General features: G+C 43.2%; 1 protein-coding gene across 6 annotated transcripts in view; it reads left to right on the forward strand.

Annotated features, from left to right (window-relative positions):
• LOC4818067 (beta-1,4-glucuronyltransferase 1) overlaps positions 1 to 15,904 on the forward strand; it is a 57,849-nt gene that overhangs the window by 35,768 nt on the left and 6,177 nt on the right. The gene's annotated exons all lie outside the window — the stretch shown is intronic.

The raw sequence follows: 15,904 nt of genomic DNA on the forward strand, positions 1-15,904 counted from the left end.
ACTTGTAATCACGCATCACATGTGTGCAATCATTTCATTATTACCAAATTGATATGATATATTCTTCGGGGACTCTCGCCATTGAATTTCTATTGAGTCATTCAATTATGAATCAATCTATGAGGAATCCCTTGTCCTCTGAGGCACTCCTCAGAGGTTTTTGGCCCACAGAATTCTTGGGAATTGAGTCTACAAAACCTTAAGTTTAATTAATTACATTTCCTATTCGTGTAGAAATTATGACGCCGCAGACACAGCCACAGCCACAAAAACAATTTATCAATTTTTTAATGACAATAAAAGTCTTTTTGTTTTTTTTTTGTTTGCATTTTGCTTTAAGTTTTATGAAGCGCCAAGGCTTTTTAATTAGTTTTATGCTACAAGCGAGTAAATGAAGCGCAGCATAAATTAAGATTTACGAATGGGTCGGAGGGGGTACGGGGAGGACGGAGGTCAGGGCCCTCCCTGGGCAGAGAGGAGCCATAAAAAACTGGTTGCCAGAAGATGAGAAATGCAATTGAGCACACAGCACAGTGCCCGCAAATAAGTAATGGACTTGGGTCTGGTATCTCTTTCTTACACGATTTACTCATCGTTTTTAATAAGTTTTCTTTCGAACAAAATAATTTTCCGATTGCGTCATGCGATAAAACTGTGTCTATGATTCCGAATTAGCATAGAATTCTTGATGATGGGCTTTGATCATCCGTCCATCCATCCATCCGTCCATCCTCAAGGTAAGCCTCAAGCGCTTCCTCAAGCTTTATGAACCGACAGGGCCCTCAAGGCCCCCTAACTAAATTGCCCATTTGCCAGCCCCCCGAAAAAAACCTTTTAAAGCCCATAAATTATATAAATATACTACTACTACTAAAAATGTTCAAGCAAAAGGGGTTAAGACAGGCAATTTTTCGTTCAATCAGTCAAGCAGTCATTCAGTCTTTCGTTCAATCAGTCAGGCGTTCAGTCGTTCGGTCGTTCGGGCGGCTTGCGGCTATTATTTTCAATAAAACATAAAATAAATATGGCAAATTGAAGTGCGGCCCAAACATTAACAGCCGGCGGCAAAGCACAAAAAATACGAAATAAAAACTACAAATTTGGGGTAACCAAAGCTAGAGATACCCTAAAATAAAACTATATTTTCCATGGAAAATATATTTAATATTAATTATTCAACCCATTAAAAAAAAAAAAAATCTTAAAAAAAGATAAAACATAATCGGGGTCAAGTGACACGACTTCAAATAAAAACAAGTAAAATAATTATTATAAATATTATTGCTATAATTATTACCATTTTAGTTCTTTATTTTACATAAAGTATTCAATTAAATGAATCACATTCTCAAAAAATTACACAAAATAAAATAAACTCATTTAATTTACAGCTATAAATATTTGGTAGGATTATCTCCCAGGATTGTCTTCCAAAGAGCGATATATCCTAAGCGATATATCCCATGACAGATACAAATTAAAATTTACTAAAAATACATATAGCACTGAGATTAATAAGGTCCGTTTGGATTGTCTTCAAAGCCAGAGAAGATTTCTCGTATGACAGGCTAATGCCAGGGAAACTGTATGATCTAGTGATATGTACGCGTGGGTTCCGATTTGTTTGTGCAAGGCAAATCTTTGGATAGCTTTAGCCGTCTAATTTTGAAACTTCCCAACTTTTTGTCATAGAAATATAATGCATAAAATCTCTATACCGATACTTTTGCTGATTCCGAATCATAAATATCTATGTATATATTTGCTCAAAATTGCGCCCTTCTCTTTCGCAAACCCATTATGCCCTCTGCTTAAAGGGTATCAGAAGAAAGAAAAAAACTATCAAAAGAAGAAGCAAACAAAAAACAGCAAATAGCAAACGCAGTGCGCATGCGCAACACGCAATGCCAAAAGAGAAGCCGCAATCGAAGCCTCAGTCGCAGTCGCAGTCCGAATCGGAGTTGGACCTGGCCCCTGCCCCTGCACCCCCCGCCCTGCCCTGTCCAAAGTCGGACCAAAGTCGTTGCTGAGGCGCTGGCCTCAGCCAAAGCCAAGGTTGTTGTTGTTGTTGTTGTTTTTGTTGTTTTTGTAATTGCTTGTCTCTCAAGTACAGCCATCGTCTGTGAGTAATGTTAGCGCCATAAATAGAGAGAAATACAGAAAGAGACGGCGACAGAGACGACGACGGCGACGGCGACGGCGACAGTGAGGAAGGGATGAGGCGGAGAACGAAGCGAAGCGAAGACGAAGACGAAGCCTGGAACGAACTTATGTTTAATTGCAAGTTGTAAAAATCTTTTAGGGTGGAGCCTAATCACCAAAGCCCAAAAAAAACCCAGAGAAATTGAAGGCCAGAGAAAAAAAAGACAAGCATTGGGCAGATGTTTTGTCGAAGCGGAGGCTCTGGGCAGATCTCTGGGGAAGGGAAGAGGTGAGCAGGGGGACATGCAACACATGTTCTTCACATGTAGGATAATTGTGGAAACCCCAGACCACAGGCAGGTCATGGAAGATCAATTGGCGAGGAGGCCACTCGTTGCAGTTGGAGTACTTTTCAATTAAAAGAGAAATGTATTTGCACAGCCTTCGAGTTTCAAGGGCCCATCTTTGTGTTGCCACAAAGAAATCTCAATAGTTTTCAGCTTTTAATCGCATACTGTTCGTTCCGTTTCGTAGGGAAATCAGCCCCAACATATGGTTGGAGGCCAGAGCCGAATCTCTTCCGCTTGAACTATGGGGGAAGGGATTCTTATCTTACAGGCGGCTGCTGCTGCTGGATGCCACTGTGGCTGCCGCTGCTTCTGTGGAAGCTCTCCATTTCCATTGGGGAAATGGTCAAACAATGGCAGCTGATAAAAGGCTAGCAAAAAATGCCCGGCCCGGCCCGGGCACTCGTCTGTGAAATGAAAGTAGCCCGAGACACAGGAAAGCCGAAACCCATCCCCCCCTCAGACCAGCAGATCTGCAGACCAGTTGCCATAGGGATTCTGTGAGTATCTCTGTGACCATTGGGGGATGTGTGTGTGACAAGCGCATCCAAAATGCTTTTCTATTTAGAAAATTGTAACTCTTACAATTACGTTTCCTGTTGGCGGCTGCTGGCCTTTTGTTCTTTTGAATTTATGGCAACAACTTAATTGTTTTTATTGCACTTGTGTAATTCCAAACGAGACGACAAGGTAATCGCAGACCCCAAGAGGAAGCTGCAGTGTAAAGAAAATCAGAGTTAAAGTTCTTCTTTCAATTGGCGCGAAGACTGATGCGTTTCGCTGGTACCCTGTAAGCGAGGGGTTTGAGAATCTCCCATAGCCATAGTGCTTCTTTTCCCCACTCGAGAGGGGGAGGAGAAGGAGCGGAGCGGATTGGAGTGGAGTGGAGTCTTGGCCTTGGCGGCTCCTTGAGCCCCGGCGTGCGATGCGAGACGCGGATTAGATGACAGATTAGTTAAATGCGCATGAAATGAGGAGCCGTTCGCCGCGGCAGTGTCTGTGTTTTTTGTGGCCTGCCTCCTACTTGGCCTCATGACCATATGGAGCCGCCGCAACAGCAGCTGCAGCTGGTCCTCCTCCTCCTCCGCCTCCGCCTCCTCCTCCTTCCAGAGGCAGGCAGGCGTTGCCATAATGTCTTCATCTTCATAATCAGGCGTCCGTTCGGTGGTTTGAACACGCGAAAATTGCCTCAGCTATTAATAGGCGTTGTAATTGGGAGTTGCATGCACAGGTGATTAGCTAAATGCCCCGCCGAAGTGGCAGATACTTTCCAGTCGGGGCTTCCCACAGGAACATTTCAGCCATGACTTTGGGCTTTCTTTCGGGGCTTCTGGCTGCCGGCTCCTGGCTTGTTTTATTCAAATTTCCTTCCGCGATGACACTCTCTGGCATTAATGGGACTCCGCCGCTCTCTTTAGGGCCATAAAAGTTTCAGTTCATAAACGGAATCATCTTTATACTCTTTCCTCTTAATGGATCTTCAGAGGGGCTCTACAGCTCTTCGGGGGCCTAAATGCTGGGGGGGTTTTCGGCTGACCTTTGGCTGCCCTTGCAATCATTTCCCCTGCCACTCTAACGACTTCTAGGCCTGATATTTATTATAATGGGACAACCGATTATTGGTCAAACGTTCAGGCCACGCACAACATTCACACCCACACCCCCCCGCCCCCCTTCTGAATGAAAGAAGGAATTTCCTAATGGACTTCCTGGTTTGCAAACCGCAGAGAACCGAAACGAAACCCAATCCCAGATATCTTTTGGAATTTCCCTGCAACAAACAACAATTTTCTCAGCTCGATTTGTGGCACGTTGCGTTGGCTAGAAAAGTGGCAATTGAATTGTTTTATTCGGATTACTCTTTGTGGGATCTTCTTCGGAGAGGGTCGAGGGGGCGCCGCACACGCATGGCCTCCTCGGTGCTCAGGAGATACCCGATCCGATCCGATCTGATCTGATCTGATCTGTTGCGGAGGTTGAACCACCAATTATCGTATGCTCCACAGATCACCGCCGGGGACTCCACATTCAGACACAGAATCAACTGCTCGGCAGGTTGTTCCGCCAGCCAATGGATGGACACAGTATCTGGGTATCTTTTAATGCGATTTGCGTTCATTTCATTGCCTTCGGAATGATCATCACAACTTTGTGCACAATTCCCAAACAAACAGCCACGAAGGTCGTTCGCCCGTTTGTTTGTCTGGCGAATGGCTGGCTGCCCTTCCACTTCATTGAGTTGCCAGCCAAAATGTTATCTATGGGTGGCTTTGTTGCAATAGGAATCCTTCTGGCTGATGGGATTAATACCCCAACAAATACACCCGACAATACGCGTACAATGGCAGGGCAGACCAAAAAACCAAAAGCCAAATCCGCAACAAAATAAAACAAGACGAAAAAGTGAAGTTAAGGCGAGTGTCGAAGCAAAAGGTACCCTGGAAAGGACATTTACGAGGAATATACAAATTTTTCCCAGGAAAAACGTAAGAGAAAAACCCTTTTTTTGCTGCAATAAGAAAGATGTATCCTTGAAATCTATGAAATATTTGCATTCCCTTTTTTTTTTGATACCCAATACCCTTGTTAGGGTCTTTGCAACAAAAGTAATACCCAAAAAAAAAAAAAACACATAAAAATGTTACACTTTGCTTGCACTCCCCTCTCCACCTGCCTGCCCCAGCAGCGAAGGCAAGGACCCCCAAAATAGGAACCTCCCACCCAGCCCCCGCAAAATGTTGTACAAATATGGGTACAAGCCATTGGAATACTTGAATGCGAAGTGTTTTCTGTGTGTTTTTGGGTTTTTGTTTGGTTTTGTATGGGTTTTTTATGGATGTGTATTGATAGAATGCAGCATTTGGTTTGGGGGAATATAACACAGAGTTGTTGTTTCTTTTTACAACTATTGGGGGTGGGGTGGGGCAGTGCAAAGTTCCAGCCATAGACATTTTAGGGCTTTAGCATTTAAGGAGCTCAAAAGGCACTTCTACCTAAATTTACTGTACTAAAACCTCTGTCATTCCCTCGTATTGCCTGACAAATACTCGTATACCGACAAGTACTTGCATCACATTTCCCCTCAAGTTATTTTCAAACAATTCCCGCCTAGAATACCAATCAATTTAGTTCCATTTATGAAAGTTGGAGGCTCCTAGAACTTTGTTTTAGAAAAACTTTGAGTATTATTGAAGACAAATAAACTGGTTTTTAGTTGGCCATAAATATGCATACCAATAATATTCTTTGGCAAAAAGCAGACAACTTTCTCAGTTACATTTTCCATGATATTCGGCCCGCACGGCTTTTCATCAGTTCCTCACGAAAGTCTGGAACCGACAAGTGATATTAAATGTTGCCATTAAAGGCAGCCTCGGCCGCGGTGCACCTTCCGGGGGAGGGGGGGAGGGGCAAATCGGGGGGACAGCGAAAATGTGGAGCGCATTTTGCACGTGCGGCTGACTGCTGCCTTTCGCCGTTTGGCTTCACCTTCAGTGTATGGCTTGATAAATAAATAAATGTGCGAGAGTGCCACTGCCACTGCCACTGTGTCGCTGTTTGGTTGGTTGTTGACTTTTAGCGCTGACTGTTGCTGTTCCTGTTCCTGGAGCTCTGTATTTTGTTGCCTGTTTGTGTCTTCGATTGTTGCTGCCTCTCCCTGTTGCCTACTTGAAGGCGCTGGTGTCCATGTTCTGGTTGATGCTGCTCCTGGCTTCTCCTCCTCTTGGGCTGTCCCTTCATCGGGTTTCATCCTTTCCATTCTCATGGCTGTTAATTCCGCTTCTGGATGCCTCCTTCTGCCGCTCTGCTTGTCATCAGCATTGTTGTGGAAACGCACTTACTTTATACGAGTATGCCTCATATTATATTCATGTTGCGTGTGCCGCAGCCAACAGAGAGAGAGAGAGAGAGAGCAAAGAAAATTGTTTTTAAGTTTTCCATGGAGGTACGACAGGTACGGCAGGGATAAGGCTTTACGGAATGCCTTAACCAGCAAAATATTGAAGAGAATTAGGGCACATTGCAAGCAGAAAGTCATCTCTTTTCAGTATTTAATAGAAGCATGATTTTACTCTTCTTCAAGAAGGAAGGAAGGAAGGAACCCTTTGGGCAGTAATTGATCTAGGACTGCTGGGACAGAACCACTTGATCAGAAAGTGTTTGAAGAATGGTTATAGTCTTCTCTTTAGAGCAGCAAAAGATTGATTCCTCTAGCTGTAAGGAATCCTTTGTGGGCGAAGAATGGTTGTATGCGGATCCCTTGATTGAAAGGTTACAAGCCCTGCTAAGAAGCAGCAAGACAAGGACACCTTTGTCTACTGCGCTTCTTCGGAAGCAAAAGAACTCTCGAAGTGTGCTTTTCCCATTGAATGGCCTGCTAATTAGTAGCCCTGCCGCCCCATCCACGACGGAGTGAAGAGTGGAGTGCTAATCATGTAAGTCAACAGTTGAATGGGGAAATTTCATTAGGGTAACAGACATTGTAAGTATCTCAAGTGTCCCGCACACACACACACACACACGCACACACACACACTCTCCACTCTTATCGATTGCGTCATTTGCAACACTCCAGTCCACGCGGGACTCTATGCCACGCCACGGCTTTCTAGCTCTCGCGCGGACCAATCAATTAATGGGCCAAATCACATAATGCATGTAAACGATAATGAAAATGACATTAGTCCGGGGCTCGGGCCCGGGCCCGGGCCCACACGCAAAAAACCGTTGAAACAACAGCGTGAACGAGGACCCACAGATGCAGATACATTCCGCATTTCCCTCAGACAAAAACAAACACAAAAAAAAGAGGAAGAAAAACGAAACGGAAAACAGAACGAAACGGAACGGAACGAAGCGAACGGGGAATGGGGAACGGCGAACGAGGGAACGTAATTAATGAAATTAAGCTGACAAACTGCGAGCGTGCTTTGTATCTGTATCTGTATCTGTAGCCTGCAGCCGAGGGAAGGGTGCTTTGTATTGGTATCTGTATCTGTATCTGTAGCCTGCTAGCCTGCTTTTGTATTGGTATCTGTATCTGAATGAATGAATGAAAGAATGAATGAACGTGTGGGTGGGTGGGGGTGGTGGGTGGTTGGGTGCCTCGGTGTGTGGTAGGATTATTGGGAGGGCCTCTCTTCCAACGCATTTCGCGTTCAATTTTCCGGCATAGTTCTCCCCTCCCCCCCAGCGGGGGCTCTCCTCGCATGATAATCGATTCAAATCGCACCCCTAACCCCCCCCAAAGGGGGCGTGTTATATCGCCCCGATTTGGCGGAGTTTCTGCCTTTGGCAGGTCGATTGCAGGGGGAGGTCTCCGCGGTTTGGGGGGGGCTGTCTGTCACTCACATTATGCGCATTAATGTCACGCATTTGCATTTCCCCCCCCCCCCCCCCCCCCACCCCCTCACGCTTCACGCGAATATTCCTGCCCACAAAATACGTGGAAAATAGCCTGCCAGCAATTAAATTGATGATTCCATGGTCGGGGAATCGCACGACAATGGGTGCATATTAGTCGATGCTGGGGGGATAAATGTAATCGCCTGTAATTGGTTACTCTTTTCAATGGATGCTGCACACGGTGGGGCACCAGGGGGGGAACCAGGGGGGCACCAGGGGAGCAGCAGAAATAGTAAGTAGTAGTAAATTAGTAAGTAAATTAAGGTCTTTTGTTCGGGTTTAAGCAGGCGGAACTTTTGCCGCAGATTCAGTTTTAAATGGGGCTTTATATGTGCTTTATTGCATCCATCCACATCAGCTTTTGTTGGCAGTTCTATGGGCTATAATTTCCGATGCATTTGCAAGTAAAAACTATTTTATTTTTAATGCACTTGTCACAAAAAAAAAGACTTGATGCGCTTAAAAAAAAAAAATTATTCCATTTCCTTTATTTAACTATTTTTTATTCATGCCTAGTGCCACGAGTAAAAATGATTTAATTTTCAATGCAATAGTCACTAAAGAATTATCCCTATAAAGTCTTGAAGCGCTTATCTTTAACTTTATAAAAATTATTGTATTTACAATTTTTACCTAATTTTTAATTGTATTTTATTTTGAGCTTTTCCTTGGACTTTTATGCCGGGTTTTTTGAATATTTATGCTCATTTTGTATCCATTATATCAGCCATATTTTAGAGTTTTATCTATGCTCTCTATCGCTTGCCTGTATCCCACCCCCGGGTCCCCTCTTTTGGGTGTTGCGCCAAATTTATTGGGTTTCGGCCTTCTATATTTCCACTTGTTTTTTTTCTCATTTTGTATTTTTGGTCGCGTGTTACGCGGCAAAGAAGAAGGAGGAATAAAAAATGTTATATATGGGGCTCTGTCTGGCCTGAAAACCGGTGGGGGTGGGGGTGGTTGGTGGGGGTGGGGTATGGGGCAGAGACACTCCCGACCGCAGAGACCGCCTCATAAGCATGCCCCTCACGGCGTGGCGTGTTTGTTTGCCTTTCGCTTTTGTCGCTTTGTTCGTCGTTCGTTGCGTCTTATGCTTCGCTCCCCCCCTCTTCGGGGCAGGGGCAGGCACACACTCGCTCTTTTTTTTTGCGGGCCGCTGCTTCATTAGTGCCAATGCACTCCTCAGGCGGCGCCGCCGAATTGTGTTAGGCGTCTATGAGGTCAAAACCAATCGATTTTCCTTTTTTCTTCTGCTTTATTTTTTCATTTTCATTTCACTCGTTGGACATTTGCCTGGGCTTTCACGTGCTGCCACTGAAACACTCTCCCTCTCTCTCCCTCGCCACACGTGGCGTATGAGCAATGTGCCTCAAGTTCTTTTCGGCTCTGATGATATAACCATATTTGTAGCACAGGGGAAGACCTGACAAATAGTTGAAATTAAACTAAAATAAATTGCACGGATCCTGCCTGGAGGAGTAGCGTCCCTGGGGGCGTGCCCCGTAATACATACGAAAAAAGTTATAATCCCAAAAGTGGAATGGAGTGGAGGAGGAGCATTGCCCAAAAGTTAAGCTTCGTCTCCATGGACCTCCGCCCACACTCGGCGCCCAAACATGGCTCCTGTGCAGCAGGACTCATCCCACAAACATCTCACGCATCCCCCCCCCTCTCCCCCTCCTCCTACTCCCCTGGCAGCTGTTAATTTATGCAAAGCGAAACCCAACGAAAAATCCATCAAAATTCCTGTCCAGTCCTAGGTCCTAGGTCGTAGGTCGTAGGTCCTAAACAAACAACAAAAATTGAGTTAATCCATGGACAAAGTTCTTTGTTTGAAAAACACACAGGCCCTATAAAGATGGGAAGTCACTTCTTGATTTGATATTTCCGTGACCATTGTCATTATATTCGCCTGTTTTTTTTTTGTTTTGTTGGTGGTCACAATAATTGTGCGCTAGATAATTATCCCAATAAAAAAAGCAAACTAAAACCAGATATGGGCATGATATATTGTATAGCGCGGAGGGCCATGCGAAACCCATTTATATGAAATTTGTGTGTGTGTGTGTGTGTGTGTGTGAGACATTCAAAGTGCAGGGAAATCAATACGTGCTTTCCTTTCTTTTTTTCTGACATTTATATTTTATATACAAAAAAAAACCCTCAACTACTTGATTGCTGTGTCGTAATGACAATTATATCTATTTTCGAGCTAAGTATTTTTGTGGCCTTTCGTTGACCCATTTTGTTGTCTTGTATTCTCGCATTTAAATAGTTTTCTGTCCTTCTGTTTTATTCATGATTCCTTTGATTCCTCGATTCCTGGCACCTGAGACATGGTCTTGTTATTCATTCAGACAGGGGAATATATGACAGTACTCGTATCTTGATTTATTTGGGGTGGATTGAAGGATTGTTATACCATGGGAGAAGCTCCTTAGGGGGCTGCATTTCCAATTAAAGGGATACGCGGCATTCATTTCTGATCATTTTCAAATATGAGGTTTTCCACAGGGTTTCATCATCTTAAAATCACCAAAATCGGATGTTTATATCGTCCATATAAGAAGAAACACTCATAAGACGTATACATTTGTGAGAGAATAGCCATCAAAAGATTATCCAAGTACCCGTTTCCTGTTTATTTCCAGGGTATTCCCTTATTACAAAACACTGAAACGCTTGTGCTTGTGTTTCCATCTTGCCGCAACATTCCTTGGCCTTTAATTAACATCTACTTGTGCCTGTGTGTGTGCCTGTGTGTGTGCCTGTGTGTGTGTCTTTGTGTGCGTGGTGTGGCACGCATTGTAATTAAGGCCTTGTGGTTGCATTTAGATACATTATTGGTTTATCTCTTGAGCTGGAAATGGATTTTGGTTGCTTCTCGAGCTCCATTTCCAAATTAATCCCCCATGATATCATAAAACAGTCCCTCTGTCCTCTGTCCTCAATTTTAATATTAAATACCTGCGAAAGACATCAGCAAAATTTAATTGCCCGCCGCTGAGCAAAAGATTGATGTTCGCTAATTAAGAATTCAAGACAAACCGACAAATTCAAGCCACATTCTGACCGGTTGTTTAATCGCTGGTCTCTGAGAGGTGTCTTCTGAGTGTCTGCTATTTTGAGCTGGCTATTGGCCTGTCTAATGAGCTGAGGAGCGTTGGCCAACAAGTGCCGTTACCAGGGCAGAGATGGAGCATTTTTATGGGGATCATCCACTCTATCTCTCTGTATCTCTGGGGATGGGCGTTCTGTACCAGCTATAATTCATTTGAGTGTCATTTCCGCTGTCCAGCGAAAATGTTCTAATACAAATTCAATATTTTATGGAGTGTGAGTGTGTGTGTGTGTGTGTGTGTGTGGGCTTGCTGTTTGCTGTTTGCTATGCCATTCATTCGTTCATTCATCATTCAGTTACGTGTTGGCTAATGTGACAGTTTGGAGAATGTTGCCCTTTGTGTACGCTCAACCATTTGGACCCATTAACGTGGCCAAGTATCATCATTAAATGCACATAAAACTCTTGTCTGTCGGCTATCTATGGGGTTTCTCGTCGTTCGGGTCTCCCTCTCTTTTATTTATTATATTTATTAATGTGCAATTATGGATAATTATGTGTGTTCAACCATTGAAAAGCAGTGCTGCCCCAAGTCTCAACGAAAAATATTGATTTTATGGTCAACAATTATTGGATGTACCCTAGGCAGAGGGTATAATGATGCTTAGGAGATTTTTGTACCTAAAATAATAAATATTATAAAATTACCATAAAATACAGATTATAAAAAACCTAAAAAGCTGGAATACAAATAATCTTAAAATAAAATGCATAAATATTAAAAAAAAAAATATTAATATATAAAGATTAATATAATAATAAATTAATAATGAATATAATAATAAATAATTAAAATAAAAATGAATATAATAATAAACACATAAAATACAAATTAATATAACAATAAATAAATAAAATACAAATTAATATAATAATAAATAAATAACAAACATAAAAATATAAGATTATAAACTATGAATTATATTAAATAATATAATTATAATAATAATATAATTAAACTATTATATTCAATGAAAGTTCTATGGAATTTTCTTCCTCCAAATAAGATGCCCTGCATTTCTACCCCTCCTTAAGTTTTCTTAGAAGACATGAATTGAAAACAAAACTTTATCGCTTTTAAGGAAAAGTAGCTCTACCTTGGAAATAATTAATCTACAAGTGTATTAAAACCACCGGCTTTCCTCATTGGTTCCTCATTTTATTGGTTCATTACTTAATTGGTTAGCAGGCTGTTAACTCCCTGATAGGAGGTTGTAGATGTCATATTTCAAATAAAAAGTACGTCTTTCTTTATTGCCAAATGAATCTTAAAGATATTTTAAGGGGACGCTTGCCGCTTCGAAGATTTTCCAATGCTTGGAAATTTGCATTCACTTGGCTGCAACCATTATTTATCCATTCCATTCCCGATCCTCGGGCCAGCCTGGGGGGGACCTCGCATTAACCCCACCACCAGCTGGAGACCAGTGAAGATTTAGCCAATCACTTCATAAAACACAAGCAAACAGCGCGTTTTCATAAACGATTCCTCTCCGGAGAGAATCAGCAAAGGGGGAGAATACGAAAAACGAAGAAATAATAAGACATTCCACGATGCCTCCCATCTTCCATCCCATCCACAGCGCAATCTAATTAGACATAATAAGGCAAACACAGCCAAAACCGAAACCGAAAGATACAAAACGGGTAACAGCTGAGGGCAACGCTTTTTTCCCCTCCCCTCCCCTCCCCTCCCCTACCCCCCAATTTTTTGACCAAAGACTTGTTTCGTTTTGCTCCACTGTTGCCAGGCGGGAGGAACCCCAAGCCTCCATGCCTCTCTCCCTCTCTCTCCGTCTCTCTTTCTCTCCCTCTACGGCCGATCGTCCGAGTGCGCAGAGTTTTTCCGGCCCTGTGCTTCGCTCTGTGCTATTAAAATATATTACAGCAGCAATTTCACTCGACTTTATTTTTGCGCCAGGCTCTAGCTGCGGCTCCCATCTCCATCTCCATCTTCGAGCCATCGTCCAGGCCTTTGCCTTGCACTCGTCGCTGGTCTTTTCTTTGGTCTCTTCGGGGTCTCTGGTCCCTGGTCTCTGGTCTGTGGTCTCCCCGGTCTGGTCGGTTGGTGTATATAACTTAATTTTTATGGTCATGCAAGTCAATTGCAGTTTGGCATTTCTTCGATGAATTTTTGCTGCACCATCCGCCATCCGCCATCCACCATCCACCATCATCATAGTCGTCCTCCCCCTCTTGGGGTCTCCCCTCATCGTCTGTTTTGCCGTTTGGCGCTGCTTTTGGGTTAGGAGGAGCGTAAAAAGTCGTAACACAAGACGCAGCACAAATGGCAAATGACTTTTTACAGAGCAAAAGGCATCCGGAACAGCCAGAAGTCTCGCACTTTTGCGGAGGTTTTTTTTATAGATTTTTTTATAGGGTTTTATGTAGAACAGAAGGCAGTGGGCGTTCGTAATGTTCTGAATCTATGTCCGCATTGGTTCTTAAAATACATTTTGGTCTAGACAACGATTGCTAGAGATGTTGGAGATATAAAACAGAAGGCGGAGGGCGTTTGCAATGGTCGAAAAGACCATACTAGATCCGCATTGAATGTGCTCTTAAGATGGAGCATGTTAGAGGAAATTCTGAGGGAGATCTTGGTCCGCGTTTCTTAGGTTCTTACAACTTTAGGGAGCCATCGAGGGCGACTCAAAATATTCCCATCTACCATTGAAATCTAAGTCCGCATACCCGCCCCAAAAAAGGACAAATGAACCATATCTGAACAATTTATCACACAACTAATTTCATCTTTGAGTGATTTCCAGCCATCCATCCCACACTTCGTTTCAGAATTTATTGTGTGGCCAAAGAGAGCGCCGCGAAACGTGTGTCGCGCACTTGAGGTTTGCCTCCTTTTGTGCTGGCAATATTTTTGGGGGCACACACAACTTCAAATTGAAAACTCATAAAAATTCTCACGTTTTGCTCCAAATTTGTACGTTAGACTGATTTCTTGAGCGGAAATTTTGCATAATCACCAGAGCAGCCACAGCCACCACAGCAGCAACAACAACAAGTCACACAAGCCAAGCTGAAGAAAAGAAAAAAAATCATAAACCAGAACGAGGTATAGATTTTTGGGGGTTAACGAAGATGGAGATACACTTGGAGATCTATTGCTTGTGGGGATTCTATATGGGAAACGGGAGCAAAGATATACTCGTAGATACTCTTTTAGATATATCCTTTTTTTTAAATCATAAACGGTCTGAAGGGTTTCCTTAGTATCTTTTCAATGAATACTTTGAAAAGGGAACAGTCTACGGAAAGCATCAATCATATATCTTCGAAATGAGTGAATAAACCTTATCCACGTTCCCTAAATCGATCTAAAGGGTTTCCCATGTTCCTCTTCCATTAAATACTTTGGAAAAACAGCAATTTGTGGAACGAATCAAACAGATTCTCTTACTATCGAGCTTATCGAAAGGCAATTGCTACCTTTCCTGGATTCACCAACCAATTCTGAGGTATCTACTACGAAAAACACACAATCTGTGCAAGTAATGAATCGGATTCTCTAGCAAACGAGTAGATCTACCTTCTAGAATCCCAAGTACTAACTTATAGAGGCACCAACCATCAATCTTGGGGCACCCAAAGTCTGTAATGCTTTAAAAACTAAGAAAAATATATGTATATCGGTATTTGTATCTTCTCTATGCCCCAAACACCTTCTACAAATCGTTATACCCTCTGGAAGTGTATAGCAAACTGTCAGCTATCGAAGTCTGGGCCGTAGACACGATTATGATGCCAAATGTGATCATAAAAAGACGAAGTGAAGCCCAAGCCCGAGTCTGAAAAAAGACTTGTTGCCGAGTGTTCTGTTCTGCGGCCAGAGAGCTCAAGTTTTTTGTTTTTTTTTTATTTTTTATCAAATTGCCCGCTGGCCAGACCGCAGATTGTGATGCTGTTTGGTTGTTGGTTGTTTGTTGTTTTCCACTCGAAGTTGTAGTTGTAGTTGCTTCTTGTTGCTGTTGTAGTATGTTTCCTGTGTGCGTAAAGATGTGTGGATTACTTTGGGGAGTTGGATGTGATGTTTGGAGGCCTAGCCGCACCGCACCGCGCCCCGCCGCGGGCTATGCAAATTCGTCATCATACGAGTACGGCTACGACAATGCCCCAGAAACACACACACAGACACGCACACAGAGAAAACCGGTGGCACTTTCGGGCACTCTCCAGGCGGCCCTCGCATGCGCCACACACTTGTCGATGGTGCATTGAACCCCAGAAGAAACCGAACCCTCAGATAGATTTTCGGAGAGCTCGTGTGGACCCCCAGGGCGCTGTGTCCGTCCCACTAATGAATGAATGAATCTGATCCGATCTGATGTCCAGAAGCCGCGCACAGCCGCCCAATAAATTTGTATTCCATAGAAATCTAAGGCCTCCGAAGCGATGATCGTTTTTGGGGGCAACAAAGAGCTCTCCTAGGGCGTGGCCTGTTCTTAATTGTACACTTTTTTGTTGGAAAGTGTCAGAAATTGAGCAAAAAATACCAGTACTTTTGTTTATTCAACGCTTGCCGAGTGTTTTGCAAATTAAATTTGTTTTCTCCCTTGCGAGACTTTTCTTGCACAGTTTCTGAGGCGCGCAGTAAAGTTTGACAAGCGCTGCGTGACTATCCGTAAAACTGAAGAAAGTTTTCTACAGGAAGTGGAAGTGGTGTGAAAACTTTCGGTCGTAATGAGAGCATTATATGGGGGATTGATTGGGGAATCTCAACTGCTTTAAAGGCGATTTCTATAAATACTACGTGAATACGTGCTTCAAATGAGTATTTTTTTTAGCGTGGCTGTTGGCTGCTTCTGTTTGCGGCTGCGGCTATCAAAAATCACCTTCAATAAAGCACTTTAGTGCTCTTGGAGTTTCGGTT

The sequence above is a fragment of the Drosophila pseudoobscura genome, chromosome 4 (assembly GCF_009870125.1).
Source record: "Drosophila pseudoobscura strain MV-25-SWS-2005 chromosome 4, UCI_Dpse_MV25, whole genome shotgun sequence".
Lineage (NCBI taxonomy): Eukaryota > Metazoa > Arthropoda > Insecta > Diptera > Drosophilidae > Drosophila > Drosophila pseudoobscura.